General features: G+C 39.3%; 1 long non-coding RNA gene across 1 annotated transcript; it reads left to right on the top strand.

Annotated features, from left to right (window-relative positions):
- Positions 1-12,061: 12,061 nt before the first annotated feature.
- On the top strand, positions 12,062-12,469 carry LOC124287647. Its single transcript, XR_006901299.1, has 2 exons — positions 12,062-12,362; positions 12,415-12,469. It is a non-coding gene; the product is annotated as an uncharacterized LOC124287647 (long non-coding RNA).
- The last annotated feature ends 244 nt before the right edge of the window (positions 12,470-12,713 follow it).

Here is a 12,713-nt window from a genome sequence, read left to right on the forward strand (position 1 = left end):
TTTATAGATCGATGCTCATGCTGTTGATAACTGGATTTTCTGGTCCAGGCTCAATTATTTACAGTCATATAGCTGGAATATTGCTGAGAGCGTAAAAATAAACTTACTCATTTTAATACACAGAGTACATTGGTGGTCCAATTGTCAGAGGTGCTACAGCTCAGTGTGCAGAGTTGTCTCCCTTGGGCACTCAGAAACTTGTGATCCTCTCTTCAAGTTCTGGTTCTCTCTAATTATGTTTCGTGGTTTGTCAGCACTATACCTGGCTAGCTGTTCTCGAAACGTTCGTAGCCCTAATGTAAAGACCTCAACATCTTGGATAAACCCAGAGGTACAGATAAGTTGTGTATCTATTTAAATATTTATGTGAAAACTCAATTTCTATTCAGTCTCTTGCTTACCAGTACGCTTACATTTTTGTAAATACTCAATAAATGTGATCTTACATGCGTACGCACAAAAATGTCAAATCTTAGCTTGCGTACCGGTGGATAGATAAAATAACTAAAGTATACTGAGAGGTTCTATTTCAGGACATGAACTTGACAACTTGCAGTCTTTCTTATCGTTTCTCATATTACAGATCAAATGTAAATAACAAACATTCACATTTAGACTTTACTATATGTTCAAATTTATGGAAAATGGCAAAATACCCCATTGACTTTGAGTGCGGTGAGTACAAAATATTTGGTTACACAAAGGAAAATTAGGATACCCAATTGAGATGAAGATAAGCGAGTACATAACTCAATGACCCAAAAAGTTATCTGTAGCTCTATAAACAAAACACACATTTTCAATGTCGTGTTGAGGGTACTCGACTGAAATGGCAAAGTTTATCTGTTTAAATCACACAGAAATACAACTGTGATATTTTCTGGAGAGTGTTAATGTGTGTACATATTGGATAAAAACAGGTGTGTATGTTAATAGTTAGAATTTTGTGTCATTTACATATTTTCATAAGATTGAGAAGCTTTATGTGGAGGTTTTATGTGGGTCAGCCTACAGTGTAATTGTGAGTGATGATGTGAATGTTGAAATATTTAACAAGGCCAGACCAATTTTATTTCTTGTTTAACGGATCCGCCAGTTGTATTTTTGCAAGAATAAGAAAAAAAATGAAAATTAATTTTCCCTGCTGAAAAAATAAAATTCTCATGTTTTTAGTGGCCAAAATTTTTTTTGATTGTTTTTAGTCCCATATAAACATCAACTATAAAATACTTTTAGTATTTAAAAGGAAAATTATTTTGACTAGTGACTATATTTTTCCCTCCTGCCTTTAGGTTTTCTGAGAACAAAAATCTGAAAAACAAGAAGTAAAATTGGTCTGGCCCGAAGTCAGTTTAAAAACTTCCATAGTGGGGTCCTTGAATCCTTGAATCAAAGGAGTCTTTATTTTGTTTCTGTACTAAGCTTATGCCAGGGAGCCCTTTACTTTGATGCTTAATGTCTAGGGTGTGTGGTGTAGCCAAGTGGTTAAAGCGTTCACTGGTCACGCCAAAAACCTGGGTTGGATTACCCACGTGGGTACGATGTGTGGAGACCATTACTGGCGTCCCTGGATGTGATATTGCTGGAATATTGCTACAAGCGGCATAAAACTAAACTCACTCACTCAATGTCTAACATTGATTTGTGTTGACTCATATTATTCACTGTAGTATTTTGCTACAGATTTCACAAACCGATTTTTGGGATGTATTATAGTGAATGTTTGAAATATCAACTTGAATCAAGGGTCAGCAAGGTTGTGTTTGTTTCATTCCAGTCGGATAGAATTTTACAACTTTTGAATTTCTCTTTGAAAATGTTTATCGTAAGAAGAAGAAATCTTCATTGCTGAGTTGCGTAATTGAATTGAATTCAAATACTTTCTTCAAACTCAGACAAAATGGCATCTTTTTTGACACATGTATTAAAATCATTCACAAAATACTGTCAAAAATTAGGATGTTCTTTTCCTAACATCAGTTGCGTTTTTTGTTGGTTGGGCCCACAAGCCAACTAAAATGAATTACTGGTATTCGACCTCACGTGTGTTTGTGTAACAATTTAAAACTAGTACTGGTACCGTATACATGAGTATAATATTGACAGACAATTTCCTCAAAACAGACGATAAAAGTGGTCCTGCTGTTGCTGACAACATTACGGCAGATGGATTTCATCGTCCAAACTATACCAGCGGCACTTTATATAAATTACCGTAATGGCGTTATCTGGCATACTCAGTCACTTAATTAATCAGTTTCAGCCACTTAGTTTTCTCACATCTTCAATTTGCTTCCAAGGATCACAGGATTGTATATTTTGTAGGTTAACCTTTAGTTTCCAATGATCAGAGAGATGTTTATTTTGTAGGTTAACCTTTAGTTTCCAGTGATCACAGGGTGTTTATTTTGTAGGAAGAGTGAGAACTGTTATCTTGTTAATTCATATACATGCCCCTTCCCGACATGTAAAGGACTTTGTGATATACCAACATTCCTGTCATGGTTTGGTTTTGTCCTGTATAAACATTCCTTGTATTCAGGACATAACTCTTTTTTTACCCCAGGGGAAATACATATCAATGCACTTATTTCTTATGTTTGCACAATGTGCACTGTGTGCACTTTTCAGTTATTCAAAACATTTGATTGGCTGATTGTGAACCCTGACCTCTTTGCAATACATTGATTAGTTAATATTTCAAATTCTGATTCTCTGTATACACAGACATGTTTATAACTTTATTCAGGTATGCATATATTGCTTATTATGTAATATAGTATATGATATAAATAAGCTGGTACTTTGAGATAAATTAATGAAAAAATATATTTATGATTAATTTCATTATTCTCTGTTATCATTGAATTCCGTTTATTACATTGTATTACATGCTCCTTGTTTCATGTGATATGGGATGAAGTAGTTATTGTTTCACCTCAAATTCAGAACATTACCATCTTTGTTACATTCCTTGTATTCCTTTTGTTTGTCCCTTTGTTGCTCAATTATGATCTATGCACAAATAACACCTCTATATCATTTTAACTTCACTTTCTTTGTTGTTTTAATTCTTGAGCCCCAGGCTTTCAAGATACCATATTCACTGTATTAAGCACCACGCTCCGATACTCATCCCCTGACCAACTTCTACAAGTACACCTTACGAGTAAGCACCCTATGAAGACCAGGGCCGTGGGGTAGTCTAGTGGTTAAAGTGTTCGCTCGTCATGCCGAACACCCGGGTTCGATTCCCCACATGGGTACAATGTGTGAAGCCCATTTCTGTGTCCCCCGCCATGATATGGCTGGAATATGGTTAAAAGCGGCGTAAAAGTGAACTCACTCACTCACTCACTCACTATAAAGACCAACAACTTACATAATATTCAGTGTTTTCTTGTAGGCAGTGCAGATTTTTTACGGAAATCAGCAGTGTAGAAAGGATACACATTTATTAACTATTGACATTGAAATTTGGTTTCACTGAACAAAGTTTGTTTACTACAGTGAACAAATATGACTTTGAATTGTTTTATAAAGCAGCCCCCTTTGTCAATTTTCTAAGGTCACTTATTACAGTGAATATGGTATTGACAGCTTGATTCAGTGAGGACAATGGTGCTGGGTCGGGTGAAAATATCCAGTCCGCATCTAGATGTTGTAAGGGGAAGATGGAGGCGTTTGCTCATCATGTCGAAGGCCTGGGTTTGAATGGCTCTCCCGCCGTGATATTGCTGGAATATTGTGAAGGCAACTTGCTAATCACCTGCATGGAGTTGTTTGGAAGAGCCTCTGCCTTAGGGGCAAGAGCTTGGTACTGTGATCCTTGCCAGACCAAAGGACAAATAATGGTACCGGTTGTTACCCTGCCTGGTGCAGTAGGTAGCTGTTATACCTTTGTCAATGTCCAATATAATTGTTTTCTGCTGTATTGGGTTTATTAATTAAAGAGGCACACATCTCTGACTCAGTCAGATGCACTGTCACACAATTTGCTTGGAGGATGGAGCTATTCACAGTTTTCAGTCAGCCCCCACATGCTTGTCGTAAGAGGCGACTAACGGGATCGGGTGGTCAGGCTCGCTGACTTGGTTGATACATGTCATGAGTTCCCAGTTGTGTAGATAGATGCTCATGCTGTTGATCATGGGATAGGTCCAAGCTCGATTATTTACAGACCGCCGCCATATAGCTGGAATATTGCTGAGTGCGGCGTAAAACTAAACTCACTCACTCAGCCCTCAACCTCAGTTTCCTCAAATGATTCATCCAGATAAGTTATCATCAGTAAACTTAAAAGCATTCGAGCCTTTCCAGACCAACGGTCCCCTTTACGATACCAAATAAACAAAAATCCAATTTTACTGACTTTTAGTTGTCAATGTGCTTTTATGAATTTTCCACGGAATTCTGCAGATTTGATTGTGCCTGGGCCATTCTTGTGAATCATCTAATTCCGAGGAGAAAGACCCCTGGCTCATTTTCCTCTTTTTACACTCACTTTTTTTCGCATCCCTGTTTATGTAAAGGATCATTTCAGTTTTGTAATGGATTCAGAAAGGGGTACATCCTCTTATATAAGGTATCATCTTTATGGGTATCATCTTTATGTACGTTAAATTTTTATTCATGTATCTTTAATAATAATAATAATATGGCGCCTAGTTTCCATCACAGATACTCAACGATGAAATATTGCAAATAAGTGTAAAAGAGTTCCTATTCAGAAGGTTTGAGCAAGTTCTTAAAAATTTAACTCCACTCACTCATGTATCTTTATTGTGATGGGCATGCAGATGTACAAGCTGCGAATATCCTGAACCCATTCAATATGATAGCTTGATTTGGGAAGTGACATCATCAGTCACCTACATGAATTTTCACATAAGTTTTTGAGGAACAGCCTCCCAAGTTGCTGGATTATCACAATCTTCTGACTAAACCAAGATTCAGCTAGGGAAGTCCACAGATGTAATCTCCATTCCCTTAACATTCAAAAATGCTTGGAAACTATCAGTCATCCATAATTTTCAAGATTATGCTCCAAACAAATTCAGCAAAGTCCAAGTCTCCAAGACCTTCAGATCGCGATCCTCAAGTTAGGCTCCATATATGACACTACATGGACGAAATTGTGACAGGGATACACAGAAAGAGTATTAGATCACTTGGAGGTAACATAACCAATAATGGCTGATTCCTACTGCATCTTAGTCATAATAAGATGTGGAACTATTGAAGGATTCAGATCTGGACTAGCTTCTGTTCTTCTTCCTGATGGCATCTGAAGGTTTTCATCCTGTTCTCTACTAACTAATGAATCCTGTCTACGCGACCTCAAGGTACCTGTACAAGAGGTAGTGTATTTGAAGGAATCATCAAACAGTAGTTGCCATTGTGTATAATTATAAGAATACTACCTGTCTTAAGTACATTAGAACTGTTAATTGTTGGGAACGCTTTCCCAATCTACAATTGATGATTGCTTTCCCAATCTATCATGAAAAATTGGTTAGAGCTTTTTTAGAGAATGGTTCACAGGTTGTTACTGCAGAAGAAGATCATCTATGTAATATTGTAAGATTATATAGTGATGATGAGGCTACATGGAAATAATAGCTTTGGCGTGAAAAAGGTAGCATTCTTAAAATAATTTACAAAATTTGTATAGCGTCATACATGATTCAGAAACACTAACACTTTTAAATATACAGAGAAGCTGTATACAAGCACCTGTAACCTTAAGAGTTCTGACTAAGGCAGAAAGAAATACAAGAAAAAAACTGCAACAGTTTGAAGAGACATGTCACCTGATCCATTACTTTGCAGATAACATGACCACCCATTGTCTGATGCAGAATCTGAAACTTGATTCTGGATTGATGTCAGAAGGAGTGTGGGAATCAGCTTCAACCTGGTATGCATGGTGTCTAACTGAGTACTTGATTGAGTGTCTGAAAGGGCCATTTTTTTAATCAGAAAGTTTTTAAGTTAGTTTTAAGGAAAATGGAGGTGAGCGTAGCATTATTTGGTTGAATTTCATATTTCATGTCTTAAAGTTAGAATAAACAAATATTGTACATTTGATGTACTGGGGTCAGAATTTAATACTGATATTATACATATTTGGAAAATATTTTGTACATTTGTAAATATGTGCCAGTACAACATATATATACATAAATAAATATATATATACATACATACACACACACACACTATATATATATATAAATAAATATATATATACATATACACACTACATCTGTAACTATATATATAGTATATATATATACAGGGCGGTGGGGTAGCCCAGTGGTTCAGGCATTCGCTCGTCATGTGGAAGACTTGGGTTTGATTCCCCACGTGGGCACAAAGTGTGAAACCCATTTCTGGAGTCCCGGCCATGATATTGCTGGAATATTGCTAAAAGCGGAGTGAAACTAAACTCACACCTATATATACATTCATCACACCTTAATGTCCTTGATAAACTAAGTTATCCTTTCTGTCGTGTTCAACTTGTTTTTTTGCTAGTTGTAGCATAACAAGTCATTTTTCAACTACTTGACAAATCGCTTTCTTCGCAATTCGAAGTATGTAGATTGTTACTTAATTCAAACTATATTGTTTTCTGAAAAGAAATATTTACACATCTCTGCTGAGAAGATAGCTGAATGTATGTGATGGCAGCAATGGAATTTGTCTTAATATTAAAACACAAGAAGGTCAAAAATCAAATCGGTGGTGGGGTAGCCTAGTGGTTAAAGCGTTCACTTGTCACACCGAAGACCTCTGTTTGATTACCCACATGGGTACAATGTTTAAAGCCTATTCTTGGTGTCCCCTGCCGTGATATTGCAGGAATAGTGCTAGAAGCGTCATAAAACTAAAACTCACTCACTCACTCTTGAATCATGTCAATACAACAGACATGAAAGTGCAAGAAATGATAAGGATGTTTTAATTTAGGATAGTTAATTTAGGAACTATTCTGCCTGCTTAAGATATCCTCAAGTGTCTGTTAGTTATCATGGTATATTTAAAAGATGTAATAGCTGCCCTTGTTCAGTGTGAGATGTCATCAGTGGGGTAGCCTAGCGGTTAAAGCGTCATGCTGAAGACCTGGGTTTGATTCCCCATATGGGTACAATGTGAACCCCATTTCTGGTGTCCCCTGCCAGAATAGTGCTAAAAGCAGCATAAAACCATACTCACTCACTCATCACTGCAAAATTGCTGAAGCGGCTTTAAGCAGTATTTGCTTTCAGTAGGGGGAAGTGATGCAGTAATTCCCATGTTCATCTGTGATACAAGGTGCCTGTCTGCTTCTCAAAAATGATGCTGATGAATATTGTTTGACATTGCCATTGTACTACATGTACATATTTCTTCTGTAATATATTTGATCTCAGAATACATGTATTAAGATTATGTGAAAGTATTAAATTTATTTACAAATTTTGTGTGTGTTGGTTTGTTTGGAGCTGGGGTGTGTGATGTTTGGACAGCCTGTTAAAGCATGGCTTGTTACGTTGACGTGAAACAGGTCAACACGTGTACTGGTATCCCATTGTTGAAAACTACAAGCTTTAGCATGGCACTGATGAGGAATCCAAGATATGCTGAATCTGGGATTCAAACCAAGTCATTGGATTCTGGAATTCCTCTGGACAGCAAATTACTTGACCTTAAGTGGCTTAGGACGATTCCCCAAATATACAAAGGCTCATGTAGATAATTGTTCATGCAGACGACTTCCAACACGTAAAAATATCTACACAGGTAATTCTTCATGCAGACGACCTCCAAAACAGACAGTTCTTCATGCAGACGATCTCCAAAACAGACAATTCTTCATGCAGACAACTTCCAAAACAGACAATTCTTCATGCAGACGATCTTCAAAACAGACAATTCTTCATGCAGACAACTTCCAAAACAGACAATTCTTCATGCAGACAACTTCCAAAACAGACAATTCTTCATGCAGACGACTTCCAAAACAGACAATTCTTCATGCAGACATCAAAACATCCAGACGACTACAAAAACAGACAATTCTTCATCCAGACATGAAAAAATATCCATACATGCAGGCAATTCTGCATCTAGACGATTCGCTGCGTGAACAAAACTCCAAACTATGAAAGATTATATTAAATTACATATAGAAGAATTATTTATGGAGAAAATGGAATACTTTTTAAATGGAGTAGAAATGAGACTGAAAGATGTCTTCTTTCAAGAGTGGTACCCGTGAAGATCGGGGTTGCATTGGTCTTCTACAACCAATGCTTGTTGTGGAAGGCTCGGGATCAAGCATAGACCTGGACGTAATGGAAATGCGGACGCTTTGTCTCGTATGCCCTGTAAGCAATGTCACAGAATAGACATGTCTGTTGTGACCGCTCAATCTCCTTTGGAACAAGCACAGAAGAAGGGATTGTGCTCTTTGTATCAGGCTGTTGAGAAAGAACAGTACACACATTTGACTCGTCCTGTTAGAAGGTTTGTGGAAGCTCTTGTTAATAAACCATGCTTGCGACCCCACTGCGACCGATTTTTGCCTCTCGCGCACACTCGCACGGAGATTGTTGTTTGGTCTTAGGAAGCTCGCCATACTCGCAGAAACGATCTCCCTCACTCACACTCAGTCGCAGAGGGTTCTGCAAGTGTATGAAACGGTTCCATACACTCGCACAACTTTTGCGACCGATGCGACCGATGGCTCACTCGCTACTTCGGTCGCAGTGTGCTCGCAGTGTGCTCGCATCGTGGGGTGCTGGTGCGGTCGCATGTCGGTTGCATGAACTCACAACTTGATCGCACTCACTCACATTGCATTTGTGCGATTCTTTCACTTGCGACCAAATAGCGTGATCAGGGGTTGTTTATTTGATATAATAAATCATTTACAAGTGGAATATAAAGCAACATGTCTGGATGTGAGCTTAATTGGGATAACACCACTTTCAGAGTAGGCCCTATCTCCTTTATCAGGTGAAGGAGTGACAATATTAAGACAATCACCTGATGAAGGAGTTAGGAAAAGTGGTGTTATTCCCAATAACGAAGTTCACTCAGAAATCTTGCCTTCCCAAAGTTTATTTGAAGTAATAAGCTACAGGCATTGTCGTCTCACTGGACTTGACTTAAAAAAGACGTTTCCATTTTCTTCTGACTCATATACTTGAATTAAGAGATCATGCTTGCTGTAATAAAGAGGCTTGGCTCTTAAATATAACTAGAAGTGAAAGATGTAACCCTGTGCTTGCTTATCATGCATACACCCGGCACATTGTGAAACCCAACTCGCTCCGAAACAAACCCCAGACAATAAGAGAGAATTAAATATTTAATGATATAATCATTAACGTGGACAGATTAATAAGTTTTAAAACACAATACTGTACAATATACAAACACACGGTTGTTTCGATTTCATACAACACCTCATTCTGGACTGTTCTCACATGACATCAAATCACATGACATCAAGGGATGTTATTACATATCTGGGTTCTCCTGTCGAGGTAAGCGGGCGAATGTCACCATTCTGTCCTGCCAAGCAACTGCTCCTCTCATTGGGTCGTTGAAGTAGTCTTGGCAGCTTTATGGTCCTTGTTTGCGGTTTCAGGAGGACCGTTGTCTTCATCGAGAGTGATGCCTCGTCTCCAAGAGCCTAACACGAGTTAATGATTGTCGTCATCATGGTCAACGTCGACGTCTTGGATGCCTGGGTGCCTCAACCTCAAGAGGTGTGCTGTTTGTGTGCATCCCTACAGTACTCTGTCATTGTCTGGACAATTTCAGGGGTTTGATGCAACACAGACATGAGACACTTCCATCTGTTAGCCATAATACCGAAAGCATTCTCTACCACGTCTTCCCCTTGATATATGGTAGTTGTAGATCAGTTCTTCTTTGCTCACATTTCTCTTGGACCAAGGCTTCATGAGAAATATTCTCATGGCAAAAAGCATCATCGGCCAATATGAAGTAGGGCAGGTTCCTAGATTGATCATCTGATTTAGGGTCAGCTGGTTCAATAGGTTCAGCTGGGGGAATGCCAAGTGTACCATTCTCCAAGTGTTCTTTGAAACTTGATGCATACTACTGGCAGTGGTCTCGTCTCATAAGCCACTCTCGTACCCAAACTTCAAGCCGTCGACGCCTTCTTCTCCTTCGCTGAATGTGTCTAACAATAGCCAAGGTGCAATTACCAATATCCTGTATTTGCTGGTGGGTTTCCGACAGCAAGGCAAGGACCAGGGTCATTTCAGTGTCCATCTTCTCTAGGTGTTTTCAGTCTGCTGTTCAGGCTCAGAATGACACGATCTCAGTCGGTCACGGCCACTTTTAAACTTTTTTGGGTGACCGATCACGAATAAATCTTGGTCAGGTCGTTTTGGTCTCGATGCGATCTTACAAAAAGTACACAGTCGCACTGGTCACAAGTCAATTGCAGATCGGTCGCAGAAACTGTTGCGTTGGTCTCAACCCAGTCGTGACTGCTCGCAGGGAAAATCGCCAATACTGTCGTACCACAGTATGGCCATATTGCGACGACTATACGACCAATCACTCTCAACTCGGTCTCAACTTACTCACCCCAAAAATGACCCGTGAACATTTTTTAGTCGTAGTGGGATCGCACAGCTGGCCTGGTGTATCCTGAAAGTCAAAATGTGTCAAACTCGGTCGCAAAAATTATGCGACCGGCTGTGATCGAACTGGTCGGAGTGACCACGCTCGGTCATATACCGGTCGTGGCTTGGTGGAACGGGGCCTAGTAGTGGGATTTTTTAAAGATAGTCGGTGGAATCTTGGTGAGAGAGTTGGATGGACTAAAAGAAATCAGGCTGCAGTTCCCCCAGAAATGGTTAAGGAAGTCTTGGAAGGGGTTCATGAAACAGCTGCTGGAGGTGGATATTCAGGCATCAAGAAAAGAAAGTAAGAAATTAACACTTGCTATTATTGGCCAGGTTGGAGAAAGGATGCAGAAATATGGGTCAAGACATGTCCCAGAAATCTCATATTCCATGTCCAAGAGCAAGTCTGCATGGTTCAGTCTCAGGATATCTGTTACACTTCCAGCACATTGCTGTAGACATATCGGGACCATGGCCAGTTACCAAGATGGGAAACAGGTATAGCCTGGTGGTACAGGATTATTTCACTAAGTGGGTGGAAGCCTATGCTATTCTATGGCAGGAAGCGGTAACAGATGCTAGGATGACTTTGTTTGCAGATATGGTATGCCAGGCTCTCTTCATGCTCAGTGAGTGAGTGAGTGAGTGAGTGAGTGGGTGGGTGTGGGTGGGTGAGTGAGTGAGTGAGTGAGTGAGAAGGCACTGCATGCGTGCTCGCTCACTATTCTGTATACAAGGCATATGAATGGTCTGTTTTGGAAGTTGCATGCATGAAGTATTGTCTGTGTTGTCACATCACCTTTGAAGAGCTCACCTATACTCATGATAATAACACGCCATGATAAACTGGCAAGCAGGAACACTTAAACAGTCACAGATTACTGTTTCATCTCAAAATTTATATTTCAATATCAACATCTTTCCATTGCAATATGACTGCTCTAAATACAGACATCCGTCAGTTTCATTGTCAACATCCGCTGTGGATCTGTCAGCTTGTTCACAGAACCTCTGTGACAACAGAAATCCTTAGAATTGGAATGCACAGTATTGCAGCAGTATAAACCTTGAAGTTAAAAATCATGGACACACAACACCATCATCTCCTGTCCTTTACTTGGTACAAGAATTTGCAATATAGGGACAAGAATGTTGGTTGGTTTGTTGGTTGGTTTGTTGTTTAACACCGCACTCAGCAATATTTCAGCTATGTGGCTGTGGTCTGTAAATAATCGAGTCAGGACCAGACAATCCAGTGATCAACAGCATGAGCATGGATCTACAAAATAGGATATGATGACATGTGTCAGCCAAGTCAGTGAACCTGACCACCCAATCCCGTTAGTCGCCTCTTACGCAGTGTGCGAAATAGTTTCCAAATTTTGCTGGCCAGTTGGGCTAGCTATACCTGAAAGTTACCAGCCCACAACATAATTCACTGGCCCGAAATTTGAATGTAGAAACTAAACAAAAGATTTCCAAGAGGTAAAATACCATAAAAAACAAATGACCCCATGAAAAATCACTAGCCGGTTGGGCCGGTGACTCTGGAGATTTACTGGCCAGACTCGATTTTTACTAGTCACGGGCTAGTGGGCCAGTGGCTATTTCGCACACTGCTCCTACGACAAGAATGGTTGTTGAACACCAATTCTAACCCGGATCTTCAAGGGTCACAAGAATGTACAATATAGGTACATAAATGTACAAAGTAGATACAGGAATGTACAAAAATGCAAAAGAATGTACAATGTAGGTACAAGAATGTACAATATAGGTACATGAATATACAATATAGGTACAAGAATGTATAATATACAACACTGCAGCGGCAGAGGTAGGGTTTTCCTTGAGTGAGTGAGGAAGTGAGGAGTGAGTTTAATGTAGTTATGACCAGTATTTTAGCTACACAACAACGTATCAGACTGAAGCATGATGAAAGACGGTGTCCTGTTTCACAAAGCTATCAAACCCTGACTGTTGAATCCAGTGTTGTAATTCTGTGTTAAAGTAATGGACATACTTTAGCCATAGTGAACTTAGTCTAGTCCTTGA

Source organism: Haliotis rubra, unplaced genomic scaffold (genome assembly GCF_003918875.1).
Source record: "Haliotis rubra isolate DU_JTF1 unplaced genomic scaffold, ASM391887v1 Scf403, whole genome shotgun sequence".
In the NCBI taxonomy this organism is placed as follows: domain Eukaryota; kingdom Metazoa; phylum Mollusca; class Gastropoda; order Lepetellida; family Haliotidae; genus Haliotis; species Haliotis rubra.